This window comes from Phyllostomus discolor, chromosome 7 (genome assembly GCF_004126475.2).
Source record: "Phyllostomus discolor isolate MPI-MPIP mPhyDis1 chromosome 7, mPhyDis1.pri.v3, whole genome shotgun sequence".
NCBI classification, from domain to species: Eukaryota; Metazoa; Chordata; class Mammalia; order Chiroptera; family Phyllostomidae; genus Phyllostomus; species Phyllostomus discolor.
Genome location: NC_040909.2, coordinates 129,977,525 through 129,993,964, shown reverse-complemented (window position 1 = coordinate 129,993,964; position 16,440 = coordinate 129,977,525). Strand labels below are relative to the sequence as shown.

The 16,440-nt window shown below is 39.4% G+C and overlaps 3 long non-coding RNA genes across 3 annotated transcripts; 1 reads left to right on the top strand and 2 right to left on the bottom strand.

Moving 5' to 3' along the window:
* Nucleotides 1-236: 236 nt before the first annotated feature.
* Nucleotides 237-2,575, bottom strand: LOC118501792. Its single transcript, XR_004904447.1, has 3 exons — nucleotides 2,462-2,575; nucleotides 665-742; nucleotides 237-454 (listed from the first exon to the last, which is right to left on the bottom strand). It is a non-coding gene; the product is annotated as an uncharacterized LOC118501792 (long non-coding RNA).
* Nucleotides 2,576-3,255: 680 nt separating this feature from the next.
* Nucleotides 3,256-15,732, bottom strand: LOC118501793. The gene is made up of 3 exons (XR_004904448.1): nucleotides 15,285-15,732; nucleotides 5,169-5,177; nucleotides 3,256-3,267 (listed from the first exon to the last, which is right to left on the bottom strand). It is a non-coding gene; the product is annotated as an uncharacterized LOC118501793 (long non-coding RNA).
* Nucleotides 6,494-11,859, top strand: LOC118501791. The gene is made up of 2 exons (XR_004904445.1): nucleotides 6,494-6,761; nucleotides 10,522-11,859. It is a non-coding gene; the product is annotated as an uncharacterized LOC118501791 (long non-coding RNA).
* Nucleotides 15,733-16,440: the final 708 nt, after the last annotated feature.

The following is a 16,440-nucleotide window of genomic DNA, read 5'->3' as shown; positions in this document are numbered from 1 at the left end:
TCTTTAGTTTTTAACAGCTTTATTGAGATACAATCTATATACTCTACAATTCGCTCATTTAAATGTATAATACAATGATTTTTATTATAGTCACAAATTTGAAACCATCGCCACAGTCAATTTTGAGAACATTTTCATCACCTCAAGAAAAAAATGTAAGATTGCTATCCCTCCCACCCCATGCCCATCACCCCTCCTTCCCAGCCCTAAACATGAGATATTTCTTATGTTCATTCCTTCCTTTTGTTCAGTATTAATGAATATAATAGGTTCCTAAACAGCTAAGAGACAAGTATAAAACTCCTGAGAGAAATGAAGCAGGATCTCATTAATAGCCTTTCTAGGACTCTCGTTGGTGTTGTTTCTGTAAAATAGGTTGGACCATCTGTTGAAAGGTCATAGCACAGGTCATTTGCTTTAGAATTTTGAAGTCTGGGCATATGAAACAGGATTCCTGAAATGAAAAAGAGAAATATTAATGTGAAAGTTTGCATCACATGCTGTGGGGTACAAGTCTAGTGGATTCCAAGAGGTTGGTTGGGGGGCAGGAAATCTTTTGATTAAGTAGCACTGCTGTAAAAAGGAATGAAAAATCACCCTCTTAGAATGAGCAAAGACTATTTATTTATGGCTATACAGCAAGGGAGTCACCACCAACACTTACATTTGGCAGTGTCTGAAGAAAACAGAATCAGGCATTTTGGTCACAAAGAAGTAGTACTCAATAGGGACACTTGGAGATCTAGGAAAAAAAGGAGGTAATTGTGACATGAGATCAGAATTATATAGGGTATGATCAGTGGATTATAATAATTGGTAAAATAATTTACTAGTTGATTTTTTAATATCATTTTCCATGTATGTGCAAGCAGAAATGCCATCTACTATATTTCCTATGGTCTCATTTGATGAGATTGGACTTGCCCAGAGGTTTTATAATGGGATCCAGCGATGGATGGTATACCCATCAGACAGTAAGACTGAGGACAGTGGCTACTGTCTGATTTAAGAATTGCATTATAAGAAATATGTTCTGACCTAACAATTATGCGAGGGAAAAATTGAGAGAAGTTGCTATTATATGTGAATAATAACTAAGGGACTATAAAAAATGAGAAGAATGATGATGAGCAAAGAGATCAAAAAACAAAACAGGAATCAGACAGAGGTCCTACTCCAGCATCTTGGGCAGAAGCTGTCCATTGTCCACATCATCTGCTTGTTCTAAAGATCGGCTGTGTCTACAAGATCTCTGAGTATTCTCCATTTGAAGTCCCCTGTTGGAGTAGCCTCCCAATTGTGTGGAATCCTGAATTACTTAGCACAATGGAATTTTACCTAGCACAACTTACCTAGCACATGGAAAGGATGAATTTTTAGAGACATTGGCATTGGGGGGTTTAGGGTAGTTGGGAAAAGTCAGAAGGTCTGGACAAAGGGGAAGAGGAGGGAGGGGCTGGCAGAAGCGTGGAAGAAGAGAAGTCAGAACTGAAGGATAGGAGGGAAGAGAGACAGAAAAGCAGGGTATATGGAAGCACCTGAAGGACAAAGGAGATTTACTAGGTGAATTAGCGTACTTCGTTGTTACTTAAGTTTGTCAAATGGCTCATGGCTTTGGCCAAAGATACTTTTAGTGGAGCAATTTCTTAAATTCAGAATTTTATTTGGAGGCTTCTGAATGCCCATCTAAAAGGCTGCCCATTTAGACTGAGAAAACTGACTCCTTTTCGTTTCTAAGGAACCTTTCAAATGAACAATTTTGTTAAAGTGGAATGTTCCCCTGAGGACCCACTGAAAGCCTAAATCGTGCTTGGGAAAATCTTGTTATTTGGAAAGATAGATAAAGGAATTAGAACTATAATGACAGTAAATTTAAAAAGCAACACTTTTCCGCGAAAAGGAGATTCAGGTGTAGATGAACTTTTGAGAGCTGGCAATGGTTGGTAGAAAGAAGATGCTTGTGTACCTCGTGTGTCAGGCCCCCAAACTGATGACCGGTTGCCTGCAAACACAGACCTGACAATCTGCACGCCCAGGCAGCTGGAACACCAGAGGGAAGTTTCTCTCTGAATCAAACACTAAACTCTGAAAAAAAAAACTAAAGCTCTGAGAACTAAAACTGGAGACAGATGGAGAATCTCATCCAGTTTTATTGGTGACTTACAACAAAGTTTGTCCAAATGGGCAGTTCTGATAAGAACACGAAGTCACTGGTCTGTAACCTGCCATCAACGACAGGCTTATAAGGCATGTACCTGTGTTCTAGTCTCTTTTTATGACCAATAACGCTTTGAGACAGCACACCACAAAATGGTACCAGAAATGCAGCAAAGAGCCATGAAAATAATGCTAGATTCCACCAAGGAAATCAAACAAGTGGGAACCTGGGTTCCAACCTGAGAATAAATACCTAAGAGACTCAACACAAAAAAGAGTGGAGGCAGACCTGGTGCTGACTTACCACATTGTTGTGGACTTGACAAGAAGCAAGCAGCAAGGCACAAGGGCTCCCACGGAGTCCATGGCGATGGTCAGTGCAAACTGCATTTTGGTGGAAGCTTCGGGAAACTGTGGAAATACATGAAGATCACTCAAATGAAAACAAGCAAAAGCCATTTATTCAGAACTTGCTATATAGCAAGTGCATCACCACCATTACTTGAACTTGGCAGAAATTCAAGTGTGTATAGAGCAAAGGAGAAAGCTCTAGTGGGAAATGGGAGAGGCTTCAGGTAGGCCCTACCTGGAGGCTTTTAGCATGCAGAAGCCGGAAGCAAGCTAACCAGAAGTGGACCATCCTGTATCATTTGTTAGGAATGTGTTAGGGCTTTCTGTGGTTGGTCCTAAGTTAGAAGTAGGGGCAAAAAGTTAGGGAAGCTGGCAATTATTGACCAGGTCGTGATCTGGGGCTGATGTTGAAGAGGCTGTTGTTGGATAGTAAGACTGGTGGCTACAGAGGATGTGTGTCAGAGTTTTATTTTTATGCATGGTCTTGCCATTGCCTGTTTGTACATTCATGCTCTCACCGTTCATTGAATGTTTTGAAGGTACGATGTCAGCTGCATTGATGGTGTTGTCCAAAGCATTGGTTACTTCTCCAGTCAGGGCATGAGTGACCTAAGAATTTCACCAGACTTCTTGTAGCAGTTTAAACAGTAGCGTATCCAAGGAGAGGTCTGTACCACAAATGGTCCACTAAAATGGTGAGTCCTTCTTCGAGGCTTACAATAAGCCCTCAGGCTTGAACTTACAATGGCTCTTCAGATCCTGGGGGAGCAAGGAGCAGCTACAAGGCAATCTCAGGGTTTCAATGAGGATCTGGAAGTTTTAGTTTTCAGTGACTCCACGTCACAAAGAAGAAAGAAAACCAGAAGCTCAGTTTGGAGGCTCAGGTTAGGTTGTAGCCAGATAATGAAAGAATCTGGAAGGACTGAAATTCTGGTAAGGGTTGACCATATGTGCAAGGTGAGAGAATCTAGTTCAATACCAAAAAACATGTTTTCACACTGACTGAGAAAGCTTGCTTACCAGATAAGGCGAAGTTTGCATATGGCTCAGTCAACTGCAATGTACAAACAGGTGCAAAATAGCTCACAGACATTGAATAGAATCAGAATCTGATCACTCAGAAGAGTGTGTTCGAGTTTCCCACTGGAACACAAAATTTCTCTCTAACAGCTCTCCACAAAATTGCACTCTACAGTTCTTTCAGGCTTTGGATCTCAAAAACTTCAAGTCAAGAGAAAGGGAGAAGAGGTAGACAGGTTATTTTGGAAGTCTGTAGTCAGATATTGAAGGAAACTGGAAGAATGGAAAGATTTGGTAAGAGTTAACAATATGCACTATGTTAACAGAACTAGAGCCAATTTATAAATAGGTATCAAAACTAGTTTATCCACAGTGGACAGGAAGCCAATCAAGTATCTACCAGAGAAGACAGAATTTGCATATCAATCAAAGGCCTGCAGTTTACAGAGAGGTGCAAAATTGCTCAGAGACAGGTAATAGGATCAGAATCTGATCATCCAGAAAAGTTTCCCATTGGACCACGAAATTTCTCTCTACGGGTCTTTCTGACCCTTTTGGTCAAAGCCAATCTCCAAGAAAGCTTACTCTGGGTCACACAATAAGGCTGGTCTCATTACATGTGGCCTGGCCATTTGCATAGATGCACCAGGAATGACAATTTACCACATAGGTCTCAGATGTGCTTTGCTGGAAGTTTTCATAAAGAACCTCAGATTGGACTTTTCCAAGCCTCGTGAGGATAGGAAGCCAAGCCAAGAATTCCCCATGACTTGTCCCCTGCAGTACCCAGTGAGTGGGTGGCAATTCCTCTCTTCCTGAGGTCCCCAAAACAGCCTAAGATTCCTGAGCTTGCCAGGAAGTGCCCCTCCCTCCCTCACCTGTGAGGCTGGGAACCCTGTGATGCCAGTTACCAGGCCAGTCTGCCCAAGAGAGACTTTGTAAGCATTGGCCCACCAAGTCAAACTTAGTTCCCAGAAGCATCTGGTCATATGTGATGAAATGAGCATCATTCTCAAATGTGACATTATGGGCAAAGCCTTGGTCGCATAATCAATGTTTCCAATTATGTCCTATTAACAAGGTGGACAGACTCTTGTTGCATCTATGCAAATGACTATACTGACATGACAATAAGAAGCCTCAGTGAGAGTTTCAGAATTGTGGAAATGTGAGTCAGGGTAGACCAGGAAAATGTTTCACCTCTGTTTACAAGGGCACAGGCTACTGAATTATTATGAGAGGTAATTAGCTTAATAGAAAGCAGTTCCTTGTACCCAGAAAATAGAACATTCATGCATCAGCACTCATCCAAACAAAGTTCATATTCATTTAGTTCATCAGTTCATTCAGTCCTATGTAATTAATTACTCTTCTTCCACTTGAGCTTGGGCCAGTAGTCTCATGAAGGCATCCGCTTTCCAGTAGAGGTTTGGAACTCCACACTTGGCCCACTGGTCTGATGTTACAGTTGTGTAAGCAATGTCATCAGAAGCCGGTGCCCAGGGGTAGCTGGCATAGTCCTTTTCCACCGGGCTCTAAGATATAGTCTTTCTCTGATGAGCTGGAGTGCTCTGCCCTATAACTGAGTGCAAGCACCTTCGTGGAAGCATCAGGAGTAAAACAAAGCACACAAACAAAACTGCCCACAGCTGTCAAAGGACTAAAAATTACTGTCATTTACTTACTGATATTTTTCCAAAGGGAATAACCTAAAGAGAGTTTGTTACCAGAATGACGCAATTAACAAGCATATCTGTTTGTTGCCATGGCATGCAAAACAGAGTCAGTCCAATACAATTCTGTACAAAACATCTGTAAACACAAAGATTGAAGTCTGTTTTCAAAAAAAGGTGGATATTACATCTAATGTATGAAAGTACAAGAGCATAATCTTCACAGAGAAAACATTGCCAGATATAATATATAAAAATCCTGAGACGCCAGATGCCATGTATACCAGCACGTTGTTAGAAAGTAACAAGAATACATCAAGATTACCAATCAACAGGGGCGGCCAGGTGTCCCAGGGAACAATAGGTGGTAGGTTTTTTTCCCCAGAAAACACTCTCTCATCATCCTTCCCATCTTCACAGCCTCCTTCTTCTTTGCTCATCCATCTCAAAGAACATATCCCACCAAAGACTTTTTAACTATGAGAATAATAACACTTTGCACTGTGCCTATGGAAGAAAAATTATCAAGTAAATCGATTCAGTACATCTGGAATTGGTTTTGAACATCAATAAATTAATAAAACTCCACAGATAAGTGTTGCCAGTTCCCCACAGAAAACTGCTGGCCTGCAATATACTAGATTCAAATTTAAAAAGTTAGAACCAAGTGAATGGTCTGAAAAGTAACTGAAATTATGACTAATAACACTATACAGCTTTTGTCTTACAGGCAAAGCAATACCAGGACCCGGCTAAATAGAAACAAATCATGGTCAACAAAAGCATTGGCAGTTTCCAGAACTTTCTCATACAGAATACAAATGTTTAAATATTTATGTCAATAACATTTTACCCATACACATTTAACCTAGGACAGTCTAAGCATTTCTTTTGATTTGATAGTATTTTTAATGCAACACATCCTCAGTCACATATTAACACTTTTTCTAACATTTCTCTTTGTACAAAATGAAAGAACACATCTTGGTGATTTTCCAGAGACCCTCCGGGAAATCACAAAGGCAGTTTTTGGTGTGACAAGTCTAAGGAAACTTTGAACTTGACATCATTAAGACCACAAGGCCCTCAGTTCTTTGAGAACTTCCTGCCTTCTAACTTGTTTGCTTCATCTTTGCTACGGACCCAGCCCTTGTACCTAACCACAATCAACATTTCCTGTCTTGACATTTTGTTGATGAGGCTTGTTCAGTGTCAAAAACCCCCTCCCACCACCCACTTTACCACCACCCCCCACCCACATTCTACCGCCATCTCTGTATTTAAAAGACTTGCCCAACCAGTTTTTTCCCCAGGACGTTTCCGAGTTAGCCTCTGGTCATCTTTCTATTACAATACTCCCCTGCTCCTATGGCAGTATTCTCTTAAGGAAGTCTTTTATACTAACGTCCAGATTGCAATTTCTTTTTCTTTAACAGTAATGGTGCCATGACTCTGATGGAGAGATGACTGTCCCTCGGACCCTGCTTTCTTTCACCCAAACATTAAGGCTGTTTTATCAGATTGTATCCTTTCTCGGCTGGGAAATCAGGATCCACGCTGGTAAGTGATAACTCTTCACGCAGCGTTCCAAATGTTTGTCTGTGGTAGCATGGTAAAGACTTGGCTTTCTTTTCCCTCTAGTTTTGTCTTTTTCTCTGCCGCCCTGTCTCCTCGTTCTGCCAGCGTTGAGTGTGGTTGAAGCCCCTGACTCTCCCCCTGGAAGTTACACCTGGGCTCCAGTCCGGAGGTCTTAGTGCCAACAGGTGCTATCACGGGACACTGTCAGTGTGATCACTGTCCCTCAGATCTCTTCCTTCTGGGCTGTGTCCTACATCACTCTTTTCACCTAGTGTCTTCAAAATGGCAAAATTTTACTAGTGGCCACTTAAAGTCTCACTGGCCTCTTTGGGGAACTTAGCCTCTCCTTCTTTTCTTTCCTGAAACTTAATCCCTAGTGGCTCATTCTGAGTGCCGTTCCGAATCCCCTGATTCCGAGATCTCATCTGAAAAATACACTGTCTCCGAGACTATTGTTTCTCTCAAACACCACCTTCCTACCCAGACAGTGCCTAAGGCCAGTCTCTTTTCATCTCTCACCCTCCCAAATTCTCCTTTTTTGCCTTCTTTGTACCCTTAAGCTCCTTGAATCCTTTGATCTCCCCCTTCACCAATTCTAATTCCACCCCTCCTCTGTCTACCTTGGCCAGATCTTTCCTTTCTCACCCCAGCCCCTCAACCTCCTTGCAGTCCCTTGAGATTTAAGCCCCTCTAACACTCTGAGGGCTGAGGGGGAGCTCAGAGACACCAAGAGCAACAGTTGTAAAAAGCTACTAGAAAACAGGCTGGGTAATGTTGCCACTCACAGGGACTTTGGAGACACCAGATGGCTGCGTGGCCTCTCCTCTGTCCCCCTCCCGATGTTTAGCCCACAGTCTCCACAGGACTGCACATGGTGGCAAAGGACATCTTAAAGGTCCCCTCCACAAATACTGGTAAAGATGTTGCAGCCTCACACTGAGCAAGTTACTTCAATTTACGAGGAATAAAATCTTGGTAAAAATGTCAAAGTGAGGCAAGGATGAGAGTCACCTATTTCATATGAGCCTCTGAGTTTTAGCATTTTGGGGTTTATGCCTGAACCATGGCCACAATTTTAAAATTAAAGCTGTAAGTTCTCTATCTGTGTCATTCTATGTGTATACGTGTGTGCATATGTGTGTGTGTGTGTATAATGCATGTGAAATACTTTCCTACCTACAAATTATATTACTACATTATACTATAAAATCCCTTTGAAAAGGTCCTTTTTTATTGGCTAACAGATGAATATGGGGCTATAATTTTAAAAATTCCTGAACTTCTCAGAAATGAAGAAAATTAATTTTTTTATATATGCACAATGGAAAAGAAGTATTTTTCCATACAGTTACCAAAATGTTTGAAAAATTCCAGCTCACATGGCATAGTTAAATTCTTGGCAAATGAGACCAGCTTGATGTTTCTGGTTTCATAAATACAGCTATGTCTTCTGAGTTATCAACCCCACAAAAAATACGCATTTGTTCTAATTGGGTATGTTTTTCTTAAATTTATCCAGCCTTACTGACCTCTTTGTTTTATAATCTAGATATACCATTGCTTTATTCAAATTATATGCTTGATATATGGCATATTATGTTTCAGTATTATTACATCTGACATTTTTCTCATTAAAGAATAATTACCTCCAATTTTATTTAATTTTTTAATTTTTAATTAAATATTAATTACATTTTTTAATTTTTATAAATTGGATATAATACCTACCATTCTTTGAAAGTAAGATGAATCACCATGTTTATGTACATTTTGTTTAAAACTTTCTGGACTGACTTGAAGTGTCACATGTTCAAACTTCCTTATCTGTTGCCTTTCTCTTTATAGCAACCTGTCACCAAACTTCTCACTTTTGAAAATTATCAAAAGTTCATTAACCATGACCATTTTCAGTCTTTTGTCACCTACAGATACTTTCGTGTTTACTCGGATGCGTCATGAAGAGCCCTCTCAGATGTGCTACCAACCGAGTGCTTTGTCTTCAAGCAAAAACACCCGTCATAGAGACCCAGGCTCCTGCTGGCATTGCTTAAATAACTCTAGTTATTGGTGGACTAAGTCAGGATTTCCAGAACTTTAGTGGAGAAGGGGGTGGATTTATGAGACTGCTAATCCAAGATAGAGTGGGACAGGTTTGATAGCATAGGACTGAATGCATAGGTGACAGATGGGTATAGGCTGTGTTTGGATGAGTGCTGATGCATGAATGTTCTATTTTCTGGGTACAAGGAACTGCTTTCTATTAAGCTAGTTATCTCTCATAACAGTTCAGTAGCCTGTGCCCTTGTAAACAGAAGTGAAACATTTTCCTGGTCTACCCTGACTCACATTTCCACAATTCTGAAACTCTCACTGAGGCTTCTTATTTTCGTGGCAGTATAGTCATTTGCATAGATGCAACAAGAGTCTGTCCACCTTGTTAATAGGACATAATTGGAAACATTGGTTATGCGACCAAGGCTTTGCCCATAATGTCACATTTGAGAATGATGCTCATTTCATCACACATGACTAGATGCTTCTGGGAACTAAGTTTGACTTTGTGGGCCAACGCTTACAAAGCCTCTCTTGGGCAGACTGGCCTGGTAACTGGCCTCTCAGGGTTCCCAGCCTCACAGGTGAGGGAGGGAGGGTCACTTCCTGGCAAGCTCAGGAATCTTAGGCTGTTTTGGGGACCTCAGGAAGAGAGGAATTGCCACCCACTCACTGGGTACTGCAGGTGACAAGTCATGGTGAATTCTTGGCTTGGCTTCCTATCCTCACGAGGCTTGGAAAAGTCCAATCTGAGGTTCTTTATGAAAACTTCCAGCAAAGCACATCTGAGCCCTATGTGGTAAATTGTCATTCCTGGTGCATCTATGCAAATGGCCAGGCCACATGTAATGAGACCAGCCTTATTTTGTGACCCAGAGTAGTTTTCTTGGAGATTGGCTTTAACCAAAAGGGTCAGAAAGACCTGTAGAGAGAAATTTTGTGTTCCAATGGGAAACTTTTCTGGATGATCAGATTCTGATCCTATTCCCTGTCCCTGAGCAATTTTGCACCTCTCTGTAAACTGCAGGCCTTTGATTGATATGCAAATTCTGTCTTCTCTGGAAGATACTTGATTGGCTTCCTGTCCACTGTGGATAAACTAGTTTTGATACCTATTTATAAATTGGCTCTAGTTCTGTTAACATAGCACATATTGTTGACTCTTACCAAATCTTTCCATTCTTTCAGTTTCCCTCAATATCTGGCTATAGGCTTCCCAAATAACCTGTCTACCTCTTCTCCCTTCCTCTTGACTTGAACTCTGAGATCGAAAACCTGATTGCCCAGAGCCTTATTGAGACTTTGGATTGCTCTAGAATTGCCTTTTCCCCAAGATTTGAGGAAACAGTACAGGCTGAAGCCTGACAACCCATTATAAGTCTAGAAGGACTCATCCCTGCAGTAAACCATGCGTGGGCCAGTTTCTCCCTTGATATGCTGCTGTCTGGGTCTGGGAAGTCTGGTGAAATGCTCAGGTCACGTATACCCTCATCAGAGAAGTAACTTAGATGCTGGACATAATTAAGAGCATAAAATGATGCAGAAAACTATACTTCATAATTAAATGGTTTCGCCCACCTTCCTTGAAATTCACTGGACTAGATATCCTCAGGGTTCAACTTCTGGCTTTTTATTACTTCCTTTGTATTAACATTTCTTTTTCTTTTTCTTTTTTTTTTTTTTATTTTAGGGATCCTGCTTTTAAGATGCCTGACCTAACAGGCACTAAAACAACTGGCCTTTGCCAGTACACAAAATAAAGTGTTCGGCCAGTCCTCTAGGGGGCGCCACAGAGAAATGCTGACCCTGGGAACTGTTTCTCTCAGTCACCCCTTGTTCGAAATATTTCTTATCCCTGTGTTGTTCAAGGGCAGTCTCTCTGAGCCTATCTTAGACAAGAAAAGAAAAGGGACTTGCAAAGCTGGTTAAACTTTGTGCTGAGCACTACCATAGGCGGCTTTGCTGAGGACCACAGGCCCTCACTTCCTGCGCTTGAGCCTGTTTGCCACATGTCAGCCCCAGAATCTCAGCCCCATCCCTTCAGGGCGCACCAGCTTTGCTGCCTCAACTTATCTCTTAGGACAATACTTGATACAGTTCAAGTTTAAGGTCTCCTCCCATTCACCACCTTCAGCACTGCACCTCTTTTCCACTTTCTTTGGGGACCTATCCCAGGCCTCAGCATCTAAAGCTTTGCGTGCCCATCCCTTACCTGAAACTTGTCTGTCTTAGGCTTTGAGCATCTCCCTGTTGCGAAACTCTCGCTTATAGCGTCTTTCCGTACTCAATTCTAGATTTACATTGTTTTCCTTGACAATACAAGGAGGTTTTTTGGAAAGTAAAATATAGAAAGTTGTCAAGAAGCTTCAATGCTTGACTCAGTAGGATCATAGATTACTGAGAAACAGTATTTGGTATCTATTTAAACAGTATAATAATACATATTTTTAAAAGTAGACACAGGTGGTAATGCTATTGTAAATAATTTTGGCTCTTTTAAGGAAAAAAAACTGTTTTCTTAAATTATCAAGAATATGACAAATTCAACACAAAATGTAGAAAAGTATTCTGATAAAACCTTGAATAGTTGTATTCTAGGTAGATTAATCAAAAGGTGAAGAAAAATCTTTTACTAGCTCTTATTAGGAAACCAATAATTAAAAAAAAATCATTTTAATAGGAAGAAAACAAAATTCTAGTTTTGAAACTAAAGCTCTTATTTAAAATTTTCTAAATGAACTCATTAAACATAAGCCAGTTTTGGCTATAAGAAATAAAATTTCCTTTCCATAAACCATCTACAACTTTCTCTATCCATAGCAAGGATTTTTATATATTTTTCTCTTTCTCATCTGGAGCATATAGTCATTTTACTTCAGAACAAAACTGCTCTCATTTTCCTTAACAAAATACATCCTGTATATCTGGCATGCAAAGTTTTCTCTCTGCACTACTGTTGCTCCTATTAGAGTCTAATTCACATATATCAATTATAGTTTTATAACTACAGTAACTTCAGCTGCACAGAGAACACCAGAAGGTGGCATGATGTTAAAGTAGCCAGTCAGATCTGACTTGAGCTACTCCAGAAAGGAAAGGAGACTTTAGTAAGGAACTGAGCTCAGTTTCCAATATGGCTAAGACAGCTAGACGTGCACAGCCAAGGAACAGACTAAGGGGTCAGTGGGTGGAAAATTACTAAGAGCTTGATTCTATATCAAGGGTGTAGGGATTCTTGCTAAAATGGCTTAACAGGATTTTAACAGACCAAGGTCTTAGATATTCAAGGCAAGGGACTAGGAAGTTGATCCAATATTGGTAGAAGTAGTGGAAAGGGGCTCTTCGGATTCTTTGCTAAAATTGGGTTCGGTAGCCTAAGGTCAAGGTCTGTTCTACAACAGGGCTCTAAGAGCTTGACTAAAGTTTGGTCAAGGAGGAAGTCTCTGTCAGTAGAAAATTATAAACTACCTCATACATCAGTATTTTCTAGCAGACTAGCAGAGCTTATAAATATCTGTCTCATAATTTTCTATAGCTATCAATATCTCTTATAGTATAACTTCTTAATGTGACAGAAATAAACTTGTCCCTTAAGAGAACCAAATATATAACCTCTCTGTATTACATAAAAGTAGGAAATAAAAGTATGAAAAAAATGAAATGATATATACTAATCAATGCTTTGGTATTTTTCTTACTTAGATATAAGTTCTAGGTATCTGACTAATTAACTCAATTTAGCATCAGTCCAAGCTTTTAAGTTATCAAAGGATTTTGGAAACTATCTTCCAGTTGACATACTATAAACATAATTACTTTTTAAATAAAATTTGTCAGAAAAATGATATTTGACAAAATACAAATTTCCATTTTATAACCTTAAATATATAGTAACTGAAATGCTAGCTTATTATATCATCAAGCCATTATAAGCTGAGAAAGAACATATCCTAAAAATATGTTTGTATTATACCTAATGATGATAACTCAGAATATATCACTGTTTTTGTTAAGCCAATAATATTAAATTAGTCTCATTTGCCAAAATTTACTCAATTATGTAAACTTAAATTCTTAGAACCTTAAAGTTACTGCCTGTAAGAATAGCATTAGCCCATTAAAAGTATTAGTTTAATTTTTTGATATCTGGAAATTTTAGTAATATTGCATTCAGATAAAGCCTTATTTAGCTCTAAGTCAATTAGAACAGTGCTCTTTAAAAACTGTTTATACATTTGTAAGATGGAGTACATCTCAGCTATAAAAAAAGAAGGAAATCTTTTCTTTTGCAACTGCATCAATGGACCTGGAGTGTATTACTCCAAGTGAAAGAAGCTAGTCAGAGAAAGACAAATAGGATTTCACTTATATCTGAAATCTAATGAACAAAATGAACAAACAAAATAGAACCAGACTTGTACATACAGGGAACAAACCAACAGCTGTCAGAGAGAAGAAGATAGAAGGGCTGGGTGAAAAAGGGAGAGGGATTAAGCAAAAAATAAAGGCAAACAAACAAAACACCATCTCATGGACAGATAACACTGTGGTCATTACCAGAGGGAAGTGGGGTTGAGAGATATGGAAGGATAAAGGGAAGATACAAATGGTGATGGAAAGAGACATGACCTGGGGTGGTGAACACACAATGCAATATACAGCAATATACATGATGTATTACAGAGTTGTACCACTAAAGCCTATATAATTTTACTAACCAATGTAAATCCAATAAATTCAATTTTACAATGCAATAAATTCAATGATATAATTTGACAAAGTACAAATTTACACTTTTATAACCTTAAAATATAGTAACTGAATGCTAGCTTATTAAATCATCAAACCATTAAAAATTGAGAAATAATGTGCCCTAAAAGAATAAAAATATATGCTTGTATTATACCTAATGATGATAACTCAGAAGATATCAGTTTTTATTAAACCAAAAAGTTTTATAATGTAATTTAGTAATGCCTTCTGAAAATAGGATATTACATACCCAAGACAAATAAATATACATACAGGCATAAAGAACTTATAGCTTCAATTCTAAAATTTCAGCCCATAGGTCAGGCATAAATTCAGAAATACAACCTTCACTTTTCATGTAAAAAGAATTATTTTCTTCCTAATGGATACAAATTATTGATTGATTTGAGTTCAAAATATAGAAAAGTAAATAAATAGAAAGTAAGAAGTAACAAATATGATTTTCTATCAGCAAAGAGTAAAAAGTAACAATCTTGATTTTCTATTATCTTTTACCCAACAAAGCTAAGATACCTGTAAACCATTCATTTATAGAGATTACCAAAAGATCACACTATAAGAGAAAGCCAAACAAAAAGAAAATCCAGTACTAGAAATCAACTAAGTATTCCAAAAATGTCAAAGTCAAATTCTTACCATGCTACCAACAGACAAGAGGCTGAACATAGGACCAGAATAAAAGCTTACCTTTAGATCCCTGAGGTATCAGTCAAGAAGGGAACACAAAAAACTCCAAGTGACCTTATTACCTGGCTGAAGCAGATTAGAATCTAAAAGCAAGTTATGATCCTGAGTCTTGGCACCAAATTGTCAAAGACAAAAAGAAAAAGAGAGACAAGTTAGGAGACTAATACTATTGAGACTATTGCAGTAGGCAGCTCACCCAACTATGAAGATCTTCAGCTGCGTGTCAGCTTTTATAAGCAAGAGCAGAAAAATATGCAAATTGGTGGTTTGCAGTGTGGTTATTTGCCAAGTGCTGCAGCAAGTACACTAGTCATTAAAACAGGAAGTGGGTTTTGAAGTAGCGTTAAGTGTGCTAGAGTTTCAATTGCAGGTAAAAGTCAATCATAAGACAAAGAACAGGAAATAGAAGTGTAGACGTCTTGCCTTGTCAGTGGATTTAGGCAAAAGGAGGAAGTTTGTTTAGTTTTGTCAGATTTTTTTTATTTTTTTTATTTTTTTTATTTTTATTTATTTATTCAGTTTTCTCCCTTTTATTCCCAATCCAGCCCACCCACCCAGCCCTCCCCACTTCCCTCCCATTACCACCCCCCCTGGTTTTTGTCCATGCGTTCTTTAAATTTGTTCCTATAAACCCTTCTCCCCTGAAACCATTCTCCCCTGAAATTCTCTCTTCTCTCCCCTCTGGTCACTATCAGCCTGTCCTCTATTTAAGTGTCTTTGGTTATATTTTGCTTGTTTCTTTGTTTTGTTATTTAGGTTCCTGTTAAAGGTGAGATCATGTGGTATTTGTCTTTCACTTCCTGGCTTGTTTTGCTTAGCATAATGCTTTCCAGCTCCATCCAAGCTGTTGCAAAGGGTAGGAGCTCCTTCTTTCTTTCTGCTGCATAGAATTCCATTGTATAAATGTACCATAGTTTTTTGATCCATTCATTTACTGATGGGCACCTAGGTTGCTTCTAGCACCTAGCTATTGTAAATTGTGCTGCTATGAACATTTCTCCTGTGCTGACTGAAGGGTTTCTTGCCATGGCTCAGCAGCTTTCTAGGCAGGTCTTCAGTGGGATAGTATCTAGGCATTTTGTGAAGTTTAACCACTTGAGTACCACCATCCTTGTCACCACCAACTGGTTTAGTGACAGTAGCCATAACTTTCTCCTTCTTTTTCTTTTCAATCCTGGATTTAGCTGCAGAGTATTTCCTCTTGTACATGGCTTTTCAGGAATACATGGCTGACCGGAAATACCTGCCAATCCCTCTGACAAAGACAGGGTTTTGGCTGCAGCGGGGCTTCCCCTTCTTAGGAGTCTTAGCCTTGAGGTTCCCCTTCTTAACCTGGCCACCAGCATCAGCCTTCTTGGCTTGGGGTTTCTTCTCCTTAGTATCCGGCTTCTCAGTTTTTTCACCCGCCATCTTGCAAGATGGGAAAAAAAAGTAGTTTTATCAGATCTTAATAGGGAAGTATCTCAAGCACAAGTAGCAATGAAACTAATCTTATCTAGTCTAGTCTCTAGTCCTCTAACCCTGAATTTAGGCTAAATCATGTCTCCTTCCCTAGCTCAGCTGGTTCTTCTGCATGGAGTGTACTTACTTTTCATGCCTTCCCCACCCAACCTCTTTACATGTTGCCCCTCTTCCTCCCACTTTCTACCTCCACCCACATCACTCCATTAGTCAAGTTGCTGGTCCAGTCATTATGTCACATTATCCCTTCCAGATTGCTGCACAACCTTCCTAAATGGTCTTCTTCCTTCCAGTCTTTTCTAACAATGGTCTCTGGAGAGCAGTCAGAGGGAACTAAAATGAAAATCTGACTGTTTTACTAATCTCTTCAAAATGTTCAATCTCTTCCTATTGTCCATTAAAAAAATAGTGGTCCCTGCACTGTGTAGCCTCCAAGCCATCATGCTTGGGGTTGCTCCTTTCCTTTGTCAGCCCTTTGTAGACTCCGCAGTCCAGCTCTGTTGAGCTGAAACTGGAAAAGTGAGTGTTTTGTGCTGCCTGTCACTACCAGAACCAATAAGTAGAGACAAGGGTTGACTCTTTGTGGGTGCTTTATTCAGATGCTGGTGATCTGAGAAGACAGTAGGTTATATACCCTAAAAACCATCTTAACATCTTATCTCAAGCTGACCTTTTTATAAGGAGAAGA